Source organism: Equus przewalskii, chromosome X, assembly GCF_037783145.1.
Source record: "Equus przewalskii isolate Varuska chromosome X, EquPr2, whole genome shotgun sequence".
NCBI classification, from domain to species: domain Eukaryota; kingdom Metazoa; phylum Chordata; class Mammalia; order Perissodactyla; family Equidae; genus Equus; species Equus przewalskii.
This window is the reverse complement of record NC_091863.1, coordinates 39,767,920-39,784,096: the sequence shown is the minus strand read 5'-3', so window position 1 is coordinate 39,784,096 and position 16,177 is coordinate 39,767,920. Positions and strand designations below refer to the sequence as shown.

The window sequence follows — 16,177 nt, the reverse complement described above, 5'->3', positions numbered from 1 at the left end:
CTCAACAAGATCATCAGGATATGGGGCTGAGACTGGGGGGCATGGGAGGGAGAGACGGGGATGGAACGTGGGCAGGAGGAGGAAGACATGAGTTTATTTAGTGGTGTTGGCGTGAACCGAAGATTGAACGGTTCCTGGGACGTTGACAAGAAACACCCCTTCCTAGGTCGCACACACACGGACAGCGTGAGGGGTGAGAATGAAGAGTTAATAATAAGACAATGCAGCTCCGGGACATACCATTGCGCGATGCGGAGAGGGAACAGTTCGCTCCGGGAAGTACCACGGCGGGGGGGCGGAGGATCACGTATTCTGGAAGAAACCACTCTATGTGTGGGGACACGAAAGGGCTCATCCCGCGCGTGGATCAGTCCCCACCCCAGAAAGAGGAGAGAATGGCGCTGCCCTAACCGACCTCGGCGCCGTGGTGGTGGGGGAACCCCGCCCTTGGCCTAAAGCCTCCATCTATCAGGAAGCCGCCATCGCGGTGGTCTTACGTTTGGTCCCGCCTGGGTTGGCTCTACAGATTCCAATCAACAGCAGAAGTCGGGTAGGGTGGAAGGCCGCGGAGCGGTGATTGGCTCCGGGGTGAGTAAGGCGGGATCAAGTCCCATCCTGAGCTCTGATTGGTCACCGCGAGCCGGCCTACCCCAAGCTCTTTCAGGGTACCGAGGTTTTCCGGAATTACTTACAGGCTGCGAGCCGGGTCCTCCGGCTCTGTGCTGCCATTGGCTGCTGGTTTGACGCAGGCGCTGTGCCTCCTGGGTTGGCGTTCGGGGTTGCAGAGGCAGGGCTTTGGCTACTGGAGAATGGAAGTTCGAATCCCGTCTAGGAACTTCAGTTTACGCACCTGTAAAAGCAGCTGGCATTATTGGCTGGCACAGAATGTGTCGGGTAATCTTTTCTCTTCTCTTCTACCTATTCTTTTTCTTTTTAAAACAATGCTTATTGCGTCCCATTATATTGCTTTCAGGACCCACTCATGCTTCGCAACAGCACTGAGGAAAATTCTGCTCCAGGGTTCCTGACATCTGTATTTTAGGCCTCCAGTAGGTCTGAGTCCTGCAGAGAAGGTTCAAGGCGATCTCATGATCCTCCTCCAAGGCATCACCTCCTCCCTCCGGAGAGGATGACTTAGAGGCTTCCTGCCACCTCTGGACCAGGCCTGACTAGGGGTGTGTGGAGGTGTATGTGTGTGGAGGAGTAGGGCCAGGCGGTCGGCCATAAATGACCAAAGAGAGATGCATGATTTCATGCTCTGGGATGGAGGGGTGTGTGGCAATTAAAAGGAGAATTTTGAAGGCGGACAAGACAACTCAAAAGAGTAAACTTTTTAATGATGGGATTTTAAGCATCAGGCAGGGGAGGTGTTTGGCTGAGTGCAGGTAAATAGGAGGAAAGTGGTTCTCACCTCAGTCAACTCCATCATAAGGTAGTCATTACACGCCGTGCGCGGTTTGTAAGACTGTCCAGGATGGGAAGTCTCGGACTTGTTTTGGAATGTCAGTTCAGAGTATGACATCTGTGAACAGACTGTGATGCCTCTTGGCTGTTTTGGGGTCCGTGTCACAGGGGTTCAGGTCTGCCACATGTTTCTGGGTCACTGTTCCAGGGTGTGAAGTCTCTAAGCTGTTTGGGGGTCTTTGTCTCTAGGTGTGCAGGGGTTTTTTTTTTCCTTAAAATTGAATTTTATTTTGTTTTATTGGCATTTCTTTGACTACTAGAGGAGCTTAATACTGTTTTTGGAGCTTGTTGGCAAGATATATTTAAGCTTTATAAATTTCCTTTTATGTCCTTTGACCTTTTCTCCTTTTTTTAAAAAAAGGTTTTTTAAAAATCATTTTAGATTTAGAGAAAAACTGCAAAAATAGTGCAGAGAGTTCTTGTATGCCCTTTGCCCAGCTTCCCCTAATGCAGAGAACTTACGTAACCATAGTACAATTTTAAAACCAGGAAGTCAGCGATACTATTGTTCATGAGCTGTTGTTCACCTGTTTGGTGTCTGCATCCAAGGTGTGAAACATCTGAGCTCTTTGGACCCGAGCTCTCTCAGGTTCTGTGTCCCATGCTGTGATGTCTTTGAGCATTAGTGTATGTTTCTAGATGCTAGGTCTTTGATCTTATTGGTGGTCTTTGTCACAGAGAATGATATTTTTGTCCTATTAGGGGTCTCTTCAGAGCATGTCTTCTCTGAGCTGTTTGGGCTTCTGTGTTCAGGGTGTGAGGTCTCTGAGCGCTTTGAGGGTCTGTGTCCAAAGCTGTGTGTACTTTCAGTTTTTATTGGTCTCTAGCAGAGATTCGAAGGTCAGTAAGTACTTTGGGGTTCTGTGTCTAGGACAGGGTTTGCCAACCTCAGCACTATTGACATTTTGGACCAGAAAATTCTTTGTTACGGAGGGCGTCTTAGGGTGTTGTATTCGTTTGCTAGGGCTGCTGTAAAAAAAAAAAAAAAGTACTACCAACTAGGAAGCTCAAACAACAGAAATTTATTGTCTCACAGTTCTGGAGGCTACAAGTCCGAGATCAAGGTGTGAGCAGGGTTGGTTCCTTCTGAGGGCTGAGAAGGAGAATCGGTTGCAGGCCTCTCGCCCAGCTTCTGGTGGTTTGCTGGCAGTCTGACGCTCCTTGGCTTCTGCGGCCTCACCCTGATCTCTGCCTTCATCTTCACGTGGCGTTCTCTTTGTGCACGTGTGTCTGTATCCGAATTTCCCTTTTTATAAAGACACCAGTCATATGGGATTAGGGACCCGCCCAGCTTCAGTGTGACCTTATCTTCTATCTGCAATGATCCTGTTTCCAAATAAGGTCACATCCTGAGGTTTTAGGGTTTGGGACTTCACCATATGAATTTGGGGGCGGACGCAATTCAACCCATAACAGATGTTTCACTTGAGAAAGACGGGAAAGGAGGGAGAGGGAGAGAGGGAAGGAGCAGCCGCCAACGTCCAGAAGCTGTCCTGGCACTCACAGCCCGGCTGTGTTATTCTCTTATTAGACATAAACGATCTCACAGAATACTAATGTCAGACACGGTTACTCTGAGACCGTGCTAAAATGAGACAAAGCAGAACTGCTTTATAACGTTGTCTAAGCACAAAAACAAGGTCACTGTGCCACCCACAAGACACCAGACATCCCCCTCTCTTGGTTAAAATGACGGACTGCTACTTCTTTACCAATTGCAGCTTTATCCTAACTCTAGTCTGCCCTCTCTAAAGATAAGGTTTATCGAGATACCCGATCATAAAATTGCCCTCACTTTCTGACAGCATCCAATCCAGACTGAGCTGAGCCCCCACTTTCTTAGACCCCCCCACAAACCACTCAACTGAAGCCCAGATCCTATAATGGGTTCTTTCTAACACCCTCCTGCCAAGATGTCCCACGGTTCCCCGGGATGTGCTTTCTCCCTCACTGTGGTCAATCATAAGCCCAGCCTGTTCAACTTGAGGTATGTTCCTGGGGGATCTTTGGCTAAAGGGCGCTGACAGGCAGTATCTTTGATCTCTACTCACTAGATGCCAGTAGCACCTCCCCCCTCCCAGCTGTGACAACCCAAACTGTCCCTAGATAGTGCCAATGTTCCCTGGGAGCTAGAGTACGGAGTGTTTGAGGAGTCTGGGGGTCTTTGTCTGAGGTTTGTGTTCTCTGAGAGGTGTTTGGGTCTGTGTCTCAGGACGTGAAGTCTGGTCTATCTCAGGGTCTCTACCATACTGTTGGAAAGCTCTGAGCTCTTTGGGGTGCTGTATCAGGAATAAGTGACCTCATTATGTACCAAAATCCAGACATGAAATATTTGTGGCACCCTCGCCCCGACCCTGGCCATATGCCAGTTCAGAAAGGCAGTGAGAAGAAGGAGTCACGTGATTGGTCGTGAACTCCTCCACACACAGTCACAGCAACCCCAGCTTCCTTGTCTAGACCATGAAGTATATATAGGTGGCCCACTTCCTTCAGAACATCTATCTTGCCCTTTGTTCTAGAGCTCACAGAGTCACCCTTGACACCGTTTGTGGAGAGCGAGTTGTAGGGAGGTGTTTGTTGTGTCTCCTCACACCAGAGCCCTGGAGTGGGAACCCCTGTCTCTTGGGATGGACGTTGCTTAGATGGACGTTGGAGTCCATCTCCCCTCAGGCCTCGTTCACACCCAATACTACCAGCTCACACCCAGTACATGTGGGTTTTGGAGCCTGGTGGACCCTATTTCAGAGCATGGAACCCCCAAGTCCTGGGAGAGTCTAGCTTTGTGCATTGTATTTCTAAACCTAAACTTGACTTGCTGAGGTTTTACAAGACTGCTCTGAGTCAGTAGGACAATGTGCGATCCATACACCTCTACTCCGTTAATTTCAGCCCTCCCTCCCGCTCCCAGTCACACTTCACTTCTGAAAGCAGAATTCAGGGCTGGGAGAAGGGATGCAATCCAGGTAAATGCCTGGCCTGGCCAGGGGCCAGTGTGGGTCTGAGACTGTCTCAGTTCGAACATAGGAGTAACATGCACATATCGTTTAATATAAATATGTGTTGGGTTCAAGAAGGAATAAACATTTTCCAGAATTGTGTCTCCATCTCTAGTAAACCTACAATTTTACTTCAGCTGTTCTCTCAAGAACATGCATCACAGGCTGTGCATCAGGAAGCAAGGATGCACAGTGAGAAGAAATATTGTTCCTCTTGTGAAAACTGCAAATAAGAGAGACAGGTTTGTACATTTATGCAAGAGGCAGGATCTGAGCTCTGGAGAAAGGCTTGGGGGGAGGGTGCAGGGTCTCAGTGAGTCAAAGAAGCCTTAAGAGAAATTAAAAATTAGTTTGAACTAAATGAAAATTAAAATAAAACTTAGCAAATTTGTGAGATGCAGCAAAGCAGTGCTTACTTTGAGGGAAATTTAAAAGGCATTTTGGCTTCTGCCTTGCTCTTTCTTGGATCCCTTGCTCTAGGGGAAGCCAGGCACCATGTCATGAGGACACCCAAGCAGCCCCATGGAAAGATTAATGTACCACAGAACTGCACCCCAGCCAAAAGCCAGCACCATCTTGCCAGCCGTGTGAGTGATCCAAATTGGAAAAGGAGCTTCCAGCCCCAGTCAAGCCTTCAGATGACTGTGGCCTGAGGGACCCAAAGCCAGAACCACACAGCTAAGCTGCTCCTAAATTCCTGACTCCTCCAAACTGTGTGAGATAATTAATGTTTACTGTTGTTTTAAGCTGCTAAATTTTATGGTAATTTGTGGTGTTTCTGAACTCTTTGAGAGTCTCTGTCCAGGGTTCGAGATTTCTGAACTTTATACATCCTAGGGTGTTTTGGGCATTCTATTTCACATTTTTAGGCCTCTGATCTCTTTGGGTTCTTTCTCTAGGTTTTTAGCTCTCTGCATTATTTGGGGATCTATCTCCCAAAGTGTGGCTATTTTTCTGCTCATGTCCAGAATGTGATCATAACTCTTTGGGATCCTTAATCCTGGGGTATGATGTCTCTAAGATACTTTGTACTGTACTTGGGTTCAGGATTTGAAGCCTCTGAGCTCTCTGGCAGTCTTTGTTCTGGGTGTGAGGTCACTGAGGTGTCTGGGAGGCTGTGTCTCAGGTTTCCCGGCCATGACCTCTTTGGAGGACTGTGCACAGGTTTTGTTTGTTCTTTGAAGTGTATGCATTTTTAAATGCCGGGAAGAGACATCACCAAGATGACTGAAATCTGCATCCGTGGCGATAGGTGTCGGAGCAGTTTGGGCCACTGAGTCCCTAGATTTGAAGTCTCTGCAGTGTTTGGGAGTCTATGTCCAGATATTGACATTTATGATTTTGAGGGCAGAGTGAATTTGTGTCCCAGGGTGTCAGCTTTCTGAATTGTTTATGGGTGTATGTCCCAGGAGGTAAGGTTCCTAAACTGTTTGTGGGTATATGTCCCAAATGTGTGAGGTCCCTGATATGCTTGTGGCTACATGTTGCAGTATATGAGGTCTCAGCTCATGGGTGTATGTACCAGGATGTGAGTTATCTGAGCTCTTTGAGTATGCGTGTCTGAGATTATGAAGTCTCTGATGTGTTTGGATGTATGTTTCCCAGGATGAGAGATTTCTGATTTGCTTGTGGGTATATATTCCAGGATGTTACTTACCTGATCTATTTGGGTGTGTATGGTGTAAGGTTTCTGATCTGCTTGTGAGTGTATGTCCCGGGGTATGAGGTCTCTGATCTGTTTTTGGCTCTATGTCCCTGGATGTTAGATCTCTGATCTCTTTGTGAGTGTATGTGCAAATGTGTGAGCTCTCTGATCTCTTTGTGGGTATATGTGCCAAGGTATAAGGTCTCTGAGCTCTTTGTGGGTATATTTCCTTGGTTGTTAGATTCCTGAGCTTTTTCGATTGTGTTTTCTGCAGCATTAGTACTCTGATCCATTTGTTGAGAGTGTGTTTTTGTAATATATGAGGACTATTCTGTCTGAGGGTGTATGTCCCAGAGTGTGAGGTCTCTGCCGTGTTTGTGGGTGTATGTGTCTGGGTGTGAGGTTTCTAAAACGTTTGTGGGCGTAGTTCCCAGGATGTAAGTTCCCTGGACCATTTGTGGGTATATATTCCCAGAATGTGAGATCTCAGATCTATCACTGTATATGTCCCAGTATGTGAGGTCTCTCTTCATGAGTGTACGTCAAGGGTATGAGCTCTCTGATACTTTTGTGTTTTTATGTCTCAGGAAATGAGGTCTCCGATTTGTTTAGGGAGAGGATTTCACATAATGTGAATTCTCAAGTATGCTTGTGGCTCTATGACCTAGGATGTAGGTCTCCGATCTCTTTGGGTGTGTATGTCCCATGGTATGAAGTCTCTGAGCTCTTTGTTGGTATTTATCCCAAGGTGTGAAGTCTCTGATCTGTTGGGTGGTATATTTCCCAGGATGTGAGCTCTCTGATCCATTTGTTGCTGTATACTAGTATGTGAGTCTGTCTTCGTTGGTGTATGTCAAGGTCTGTTTGTGGGTGTATTTCCCAGGGTATGAGGTCTCTGGTCTGTTTCTGAGTGTACATTCCAGAGTAAGGAGTCTCTGATCTGTTTGTCCACATAAGTCTCTGGATGTGTAAGGTCTCTGATCTTTTCAGAGCTGTATCAAGAGGTCTTTCATCTCTTTATGGTTATAACTCCCAGATGTGATGTCTGTGTTGTATCTGTGGCTGCATGTCTTAGCGTTTTAGGTATCTGGGTTGTTTCTGCAAGTGTGCCCCAGGGTGTGATCTCTTTGTGCGTGAGTGTCCCAGATGTGAGGTCTCTGATCTGTTTGTGGGTATATTCACCAGAATGGGAGACCTCTGATACGTTTATGAGTGTATGTCCCAGGGCATGAGACTGCTGATCTGTTTGTGCACGTAAACCCCACAATTTGAGGTCTCTGATCTGCTTGTCACTATGATTACCTGTGCGTGAGGTGTCTTTCATGGGTGTATGCCAAGAATGTAAGTTGTCTAATATGTTTGTGGTTGTATGAACCTGGGTGTGAGGTCTCTTGTTTATGGGTGTGTGTTTCAGTGTGTGAGGTTCGTGAGGTCTTTTTGGGTTTGTGTCCCATGGTGTGAGGTCTCTGATCTATTTGGGGCTATTTACCAGGATATGAAGTTTACGACCTTTTTGTTGTTATATATTCCATGATGTGAGGTCTGTAACGGTAATTGTATATCGTAATATGTGAGGTCTCGTACATGGGTGTATGTAAAAAGTGTAAGGTCTTTAATCTGTTTGTTTTATATATCCCTGGGTGTGAGGTGTCTCATCAGTTAATGGATTTAATTCCTAGAGTTGGACATCGCTGATCTGTTTGCAAGTGTGTCTCCCATGATGTGATGTCTCTGATCTTTTCGATGGTGCGTGTTCCACAATGTGCGGTATCTCATCTATTCCTCAGTGTATTTCCAAGTGTGAGGTCTCTCACTCTGTGAGGGTATATGTCCTATGATGGGAGGCCTCATGTATTTGTAGGTATATTCCCAGGATATGAGCTCTCTCCTCTCTTTTGAGCAGTATGTCCCAATTTGAGAGGACTCTGCTTCGTTTCTGAGTGTATTTCCCAGTATGTGAGGTCTCTGAGCTGTTTGTGCTGTACACTGCAGGATTTGAGTTCTCCAGTCTATCATGTGTGCATGTGTCAGGTTGTGAGGTTGCTAATCTCTTTGTGAGTGTATATCACAGAATGAGAGTCTCTGATCTGTTTGTTGTGTTTGTCAAGGGTGTAAGGTCTGATCTCGTTGTGCATATATGTCCCAGGATGTATGGACCCTAGCTGTTTGCGGGTGTTTGTCCCAGGTTGTGAGAGCTGTTGGTGAGTGTATGTCCCAGGATGTGAAGTCTCTGATCTGCTTGGGTGTGTTTGTTCAGGGGTGAGATTTCTAATCTGTTCTGGGGTACATATCCCAGGAGGTAAGGTCTCTGATCGCATGGTGTGTCTAATTCCAAGAATTTAAGTAAGGTCTCTGATCATCTGTGGGTGTATGTCCCGGACTGTGTGTTTCTCTGCTTTCTGTGGGTGTACATACCAGGTTGTGAGTTCTCTGATCTGCTAAGAGGGTTATTTTCCAAGATTTGAGGTTTCTGATTTGTTTGTGGGTGTATATCGTAGAGTGTGAAGTCTTGGGTCTCGTAGGGTGTGTATGTCCAGAGTGTAAGGTTTGGACCTCTCTGTGGTTGTGTCTCATGGTGTGAGGGCTCTTCTCTGTTCATTCCTGTATGTTTCAGTGTGTGACGTCTGTTCGGAATTTTGTTAAGGATGTAAGTTCTCTGATATGTTTGTTGTATGTTGCAGGACGTGAAGTCTCTGTTCTGCTTGGTGGTGAATGTCCCAGTGTGTGAGGTCCCTGAGTTCTTTCTGTGTGTATGTCCTGGGGAGTGACAGGTTTGTGGATGTATATCCCAGGTTGTGAGCTTTCTGATCTGTTTAGAAGTGAATTCCACCAAGTGACATATCTGAACTCTTTATGAGTGGAGGTACCATGCTTTGAGGGTGCTCACACATTTGTCAGTGTATGTGCTGAGTGTGAGGACTCTAATCTGTTTCTGGGTGTGCTACCCAGAATGGGAGGTCTCTGAACTGTTTGTTTGTGTTGCAGGACTTGAAGTCTCTGATTTCTGTACGGCTGTATTCCCAGGTTGTTAGGTCCCTGATTTGTCTGTGGGTCTATATATGTGGTAGGAGCTCCCTGATTGGTTTGTGGGTGGATATCCCGGAATGTCCTGTCTGTACTGGCCTATGTTTGTATATCTCTGTTCAGCTGAATACTGGCCCCCAGTGATATCCGTGTTCCAATCCCTGGAACTTGGCGACCATGTTAACTTTCTGGCAAAAGGGACTTTACAGATGTGGTTAAGTTAAGCACCTTGAGATTGAGAGTCTATCCTGGACTATCCAGGTGGGCCCAGTGTAATCGCTAAGGTCCTTACATGTGGGAGGCAGGATGGTAAGAGTCATAAATGATGATGTGACGATACAAGCTGTCAGAGAAGGTGATGTAATGATGGAAGCAGAGTCAGAAAAGCAGATATGACAACTGAAACAGGAAGAAGAGAGACCAGAGAGAGATTTGAAGATGGAGAAAGGGGCCATGAGCCAAGGAATGCAGGCAGCCTCTAAAACTGGAAAACACGAAGAAATGGATTCTCTCTTGGAGCCTCCAGGAGGAAGGCAGCTCTGCCAACAGCTTCATTTTATCTCTGTAAGACTCATTTTCAGGCTTCTGACCTGTAGAAATGTAAGATAATAAATTTGTGTTGTTTTACAATGCTCTGATTGTAGTGATTTGTTACAGCAGCGATAGTAAATGAATGCAGTGTCCCGGGTTATGATGTCTCTCTCTGGCTGCCAGTGCACATCCCAGGAGGTGAACTCCATGATCTGTTTATGAGTGTGTGTCTGATGATGAGAGGTCTCTGATCTGTGTGTGGGTATATGAACCAGGGTGTGAGGTCTCTGACCTATTTGAGGGTGTGTGTCCCAAAATTGGTGGTCTCTGAGCTGTTTGTTGGTGTATGTCTCAGAACATGAGGTCTCTGATCTGTTTGTGTGGGCATGTCCTAGGATGTGAGGTCTCTGAGCTGACTTGGGGTGTGCGTCCAGTATGTGAGGTCTTTAAGATTTTTGTGGGTTGCATTTCAGGTTGTTAGGTCTCTGATGCATTTCAAAGGTATTTCTGATGCTAATGAGCTTTCTGCTTTCTTTGGTGCTATATATACCAGGATGTCAGGTCTCTAATCTGTTTAGTTATGAATGTCCAGGGGGTGTGAGATTTCAAAGAGCTTGTTGTGAGTATACGTCCCTTGGCCCAAATTCTCTGATCTCTTGTGACTACGTGTCCCTGGATATGAGCTCTCTGATCTCTTTGTGGGTATATGTCACAAGATATTAGGTCTGTCATCTATTTCTGGCTCTTTTTCTTAGCTTGTCTGGTCTCTAACATGCTTGTGAGTGTATGTTATAAGATTTGAGATCTTGGATCTATTTCTGGGTGTCTCCTGTTGTATACGGTCTCTGGTGTGTTTTGGAGTGTATCCTATGATGTGAGCCCCTCGATCTGTTTGTCAGTATATTCCTCAGAAGGTAAGGTCTCCAATCTCTTTGTGGGTATATATTGCAAGGTTTGAGGTCTGTGGTCTCTTCGTGGTTCCATGTCCAGGTTGTGAGGTCTCGAATCTGTTTGTTGATGTGAACACAGGATGTGTTCTCTGATCTTTTGTGTATGTGTGTATCTGGGGGGGTGGGTTATGTCTAACGATGTGAAGATTCTCATCTGTTTTCTGGTAAATGGACCAGGTTAAAAGGACTGACATGTTGGAGGGTGTTTTCCCAGGATTCTCTGATCTGTTTCTGAATACATGTCCTAGGATGTGAGGTCTCAGAGCTATTCGTGGCTGTACATCCCAGGCATGAGCTCCCTGAGCTGTAAGTGTATATATCCAGAGTATGAGGGTTCTGAGCCCTTTGTGAGTGTGCGTCTCAGAGTTGAGGCCCGTTTGCAGGTGGACGCCCCAGTACCTGAGCTCTCTCATCTCCTTGTGGGCGTATGGCCCGAGAGGTCAAGTATTTTTAGTTATTCTGGGTGTATTTCGCAGGATGGGAAGTCTCTGACATCATGGGTTCCTGCTGTAAGGTTTGAGGTCTCGGGTTCATTTGTGGTGATGCATTTCTCGGGTGAGGTCTCTTATCCATTTGTGTGTGTGTGTCACAGTATGTGAGGGTATTTTTGGAGGGGGAGTCTCTTTTGCTTGTTTGTCTTGGGTATGAGGCCTGTTCTTTTTTGTGGGTATGTGTCGCAATTTGTGAGGTCCTGGACTTGTTTGTGGGATGTATGACTCCGGTGAGGCATGTGAGCTGTTTGTGGTGTATGTCCTAGGATTTTTATGTCTCTGAGCTTCTTGGAGGTGTGTGTTTTGTGATGTGAGGTCTCTAATTGTTTGTGTGTGCGTGTCTCTGCTCTGCCACCTTAAGGCCCCCTAAAGATGCTCATGTTCTAATCCTTGGAAACTGTGCGAAGATGCGACCTTACGTGTTAAAAAGTACTTTGTAGATGTGATTAAACTAAGCCTCTGGAAATGAGGAGATTTTCTAGGTGGGTTCAGTGTAATCATAAGGGTGCTGAAATGCAGGGGACGGGATGGTTATTGTCACTGAATGCAAAAGAATGACACAAGCCAAGTCAGCTATGGCGATCTGGTGGTGGAGATGTTTGTGGGTGCGTGTCCCAGAGTGCGAAGTCTCTGAGCTGTTCATGGGGGTGCGTCCTGAGATGTGACATTTCTGATTGTTTGTGCATCTATGTCTGTAGTCGGCCAAATAATAGGCCCCCAAAGATGTCCAGTGAAGGATGTGTGACCAAGGAGCCCTGATTGAAGAGATGCGATGATGCAAGCCGAGTCAGAGAAGGAGATGTGACAACAGAGACAGAGATCAGAGAGGTTTGAAGATGAAGCATTGATGTCTTTGCAGGTGGAGGAAGGAGCCGGGGGCCAAGAATACAGGCAGCTCTGGGAAGTGGAAAAGGCAAGGAAATGGACTCTCCCCTGGAGTCTCCAAAAGGAAGATGACTGTTCACGCCTGACTTTTGAGGGTATTTCCGACAGTTTGAGGTTTCTGATTTCTTTGATGCTATATATATACTGGGATGTTAGAGCTGTGATTTCTTAGCTTTGTATGTCCAGAGTAGGTAGGGTTTCTGAGCTCTGTGTGGGTATATGCCCCTTGACTTGATCTGTTTGCTGGCAAACGTTCCAGCACATGAGCCCTCGGATCTGTTCGTGGATCTGTGTTGCAAGATGTCAGGTCTGCGACCTGTTTCTGGTCTTTTCCTAGCCTGTGAGGTCTCTGACTTGATGGTAGCTGTGTTTGGCAGGATTGGAGGTCTCTGATCCGTTTGTGAGTCTGCGTCTCCGGTGCGTGTGGTCTCTGCATTGTTTGTGGAATAGATCCCAGGAGGGGAACTTTCTGATCTGTTTGTTATGGATGACTCGGGACTTGAAGTTTCTGATCTGTTTGTGGGTACATGTTGCAGAGTTGAAGTCTGTGGTTTTTTCATGGTCACAGGTTGTGAGGCGGTGCATATCCCAGGATTTCAGCTCCCTGAGGTGTTTAATGGTATATGTCCCATGGTGGGAGGGCTCTGAACTATTTGTGGCGTTTGAAGCCTCTGATCTGTTTGTGGCCACCTGTCCAGGCTGTGAGGTGAGGTGTGTAATCTCTGTTGGTATATGTTCCCGGATGTGAATTCCCTGATCTGTTTGTGGGTAGCGTCTGATGGTATGAAATGGCTGATGTGTTCACTGGTCAGTGAACCAGAGTGTGAAATCTCTGACCTGTTTGGGGGTGTTCTCCCAGGATCTCATTTCTCTGATCTGTTTGCTTTCAGCATGCCCTTGGAAATGTTTGCTCTCTGAACTCTTTATGGATGTCCATCCCAGGATAAGAGTTCTCTGAGCTGTTGGGGTGTGCATGCTCCAGGTTGTCAGACCTCTGAGGTTTGGGGAGTAACTTTCTAAGCATATGAGATTCCTGGTTTGTTTGCTGATATATATGTGTGTCTATGTCTATATACATTTAGCTGATCTGATAAATCAGTACGTCTAGGCTGTGAGGTTATTGAGGTCATTTCCCTTGGTTTGAAAGCTCCGACCTGTTTGGGAATATGTCCCAGAATACAAGCTCTCTGATCTTCTCCTGGGTGTGTGTTGCAAGATCTCAGGTCTTTGATTGGTTTCTGGCTATTTTTCCTGGCACGTGAGGTCTCTGACCTGACTGTGGGTATGTTGCAGGATTTGAGATCTCTGATTTGTTTGTGGCTCTCTCTCTGTCCCAGGTCGTGAGGGCTCTGATCTGCTTGTGGATGTATGTCTCAAGATGTCAGGTCTCTGTGCTTATTCTCGGTGTATTTGCTGCATGGGAGCTCTTCAACCTTTTTGTAGCTTCATGTCGCAGCATTTGAGGGCTGTGATTCGTTTTGGGTTGTATTTCTCACATGAGGTCTCTGATCTGTTTGTGAATGTATAGCATGGTATGTGAGTGCCTGATCTGTTTGTGTGGGTTTATCAAGGGTGTGAGGTCTATTCAGTTTGCTGTTACGTGTCCGAGTTTGTGAAGTGTGACCTGTTTGGGGGTTTATGTCTAAGAATATGTTTCTCTCTGCAGTTTGTGTGTGTGTCCTGGACAGAGTCCTCTTCTGTGTTTGCGAGTTTAATTCCAAGTGATCGAGGACTGTGAGCATTCTTAGGTGTTTGTCCCAGAATGTGTGTGTCTCTGTTCTTTTTGGATGTCTGTTAGAGGGTAGGAGTTGGCTCATCTATTTGGAAGCACATGACTCAGAATGTGAGGTCTGTGAACTGTCCGTATAGGTGTGTCTCTGGTGGCTGAGTAACAGCACCCCAAAGATGTCCACTTCCTAATGCCTGGAACCTATGATTATGTTAATTTACATGGAAAAAGGAACTTTGTGGATATGATTAAGTTAAGCATCCTGAGCCAAGGAGATTATCCTAGATTATCTGAGTTGCTTAATGCAATCACAAGTGTCCTTATATGAGGGAAGCATGAAGGCAAGAGTCAGAGAACACGATGTAGTGACGGAAGCAGAGGCAGAAAAGGTGACAGGGTGACATAAGCAGAGATCAAAGAGAGACAAAGGTAGAGATGGGGGCTACAGAAAGAGAGAGAGGTTGGAAGATAGAAACCCTGCTGACTTTGAAGACTGGAGGAAGGGGCTACGAACTCAGGAATGCGGGAACTCCAGAGAGAAGTCCACTCTACTTACACCTTGGCTTTTACCCTGTGAGACTCCTCGTCAGTCTTCTGATCCGCAGAAATGTGAGATAACAAATTTGTGGTGTTTTATGGCAATAAGACTGTGGTGATTTGTTACAGCAGCAAGTCCAGAGCCCTGAGGAGATCAAAGGCCTGCGCCTTCAAGAAATGGAATAAATGTGGCTTTCTTTTCTAAGAGAGAAAAGAAAAGAAAAGAAAAAAAGAAACAGTGTCCCAGGTTGTGATGTCTCTATCCAGTTGTCAGTGCACATCCCAGGACGTGAGCTTCACGTCTGTTTGTGAGTGTCTGTCTGATGGTGGGAGGTCTCTGGTCTGTGTGTGGGTGTAGAACCAGGTTATTGTGTCTCTAATCTCTTTGATAGTGTGTGTTCCAGAATTTGTGGGCCCCGCTGTTTTGGGGTGTATGTCCTAGGAGAGAAGGCCTCTGATCTGACTTTGTGTACAGGTCCCAGGATGTGAGTTCTCTGAACTGTTGAGGTATGTATGTTCAGGATGTAAGGATTCTGAGCTCCGTGGCCATATTTCCCTTTGCTTGAAACTCCTGATCGAAACAGATGTTTCTGTTTCTGTTTCTGTTCAAGGATGTGAGACTTCCTGGTCTGTTTGTTTGTCTCTGTCTTGTGGTGTGAAGCTTCTGGTATGTTTGCTAGTGAGTGAAGCAGGGAGTGACGCAGGGCGTATATCCCATGATGGGAATTCCGTCATCTGTGGGTACTCGTCTGACAGTGTGAAGTGTCTGATCTTTTCAGTGGTGAATGAACAAGAGTGTGAGGTCTCTGACGTGTTTGAGGACGTTTTCCCAGGAGGTGAGTTCTCTGATCCGTTTCTCAATGCATGTCCTAGGATGTAAGGTCTCTCATGTTTTGTGAATGTACATCTCAGAGTGTGAGGTCTCTGAGCTGTTTGTGGGTGTATGTTCCAGGTTGTCAGATGTCTGATGTCTTATGGGGAAATTTGTTTGCTGACATATGCCATGAAGTGATATTCTTGTCTGTTAAGGTGTACATATCTGGGATGTGGGATTTCTGAGCTCGTTCTGGGTGTATGTTTCAGGATGTGAGGCCTCTGACCTGTTTATGGGTGCATGTCCCATGTTGACAGCTCTCTGCTGTGTTTCTGGGTGCATTTCTTTGCATGTGAGGACTCACTTGTTTCTGGGAGGATCTCTGTGAGTGTGTATCCCAGGATCTGAGTTCTCTGATCTTCTTGAGTCTGTAGGCCCCAAGATTTCAGGTGTCTGTTTTTATCTGGGTACGTTTACCAGCATGTCAGGTCTGTAACCTGTTTGTTGGTTTATGTTGCAGGATTGGAGGAGTCTGGTATGGTTTGAGTTGTATTTCTTAGATCAGGTCTTTGAACTGTTTGTGCGTGTATGTCACATATGTGAGTGTGTCATCTCCTTGGGTGTTTTTGTATAGGGTATGAGGTCTGTTCTATTTGTAGTTGTATGTCCCACTTTGTCAGGTCCCTGATCTGTTTGTGTGTGTGTGTCAGAGAATGTGGGCTTTTTTCTGCTCTTCGTTTGTGTATATCCCAGAGTCAGAGATCTAGTCTGTTTGCAGGTCCTGGAGTGTGGATCCTTGATCTCCTTGTGGGTGTATATCCCGCCATATCAAGTCCCTGTTCTCTTTGGATGCGTATGTCCCAGAGAGTGAGTTCTCTTATGTCTTTGTGGGTTTAATTCCCAGAGCGTGAAGACTCTAAGCATTACTTGATGCATGTCCCAGAATGTGTGGCTCTCCTGTCGTTTGCATGTATGTTTCGGGGTAGAAGGTCTCGATCTCTTTGGAGGTGTATGACTCCAGCTGTGAAGTCTGCGAGCACTTCCTGGGTGTATGTCCCAGGATGTCAGGTTTCTTTTTGTTTGTGCATGTATGTTCTGTTTGGTCAAATAA

The 16,177-nt window shown here is 46.2% G+C and overlaps 1 long non-coding RNA gene across 2 annotated transcripts in view; it reads left to right on the top strand.

Annotated features, from left to right (window-relative positions):
- The first annotated feature begins 672 nt into the window (after positions 1 to 672).
- LOC139081098 (uncharacterized) overlaps positions 673 to 16,177 on the top strand; it is a 31,531-nt gene continuing 16,026 nt past the window's right edge. The window contains exon 1 of one of the 2 annotated variants that reach the window (XR_011536071.1): positions 673 to 894. This is a non-coding gene — a long non-coding RNA (uncharacterized lncRNA). Of the gene's footprint in view, positions 895 to 14,884; positions 15,089 to 16,177 lie in introns of those variants that run through there. The other variant, XR_011536070.1, reaches the window with a different exon arrangement.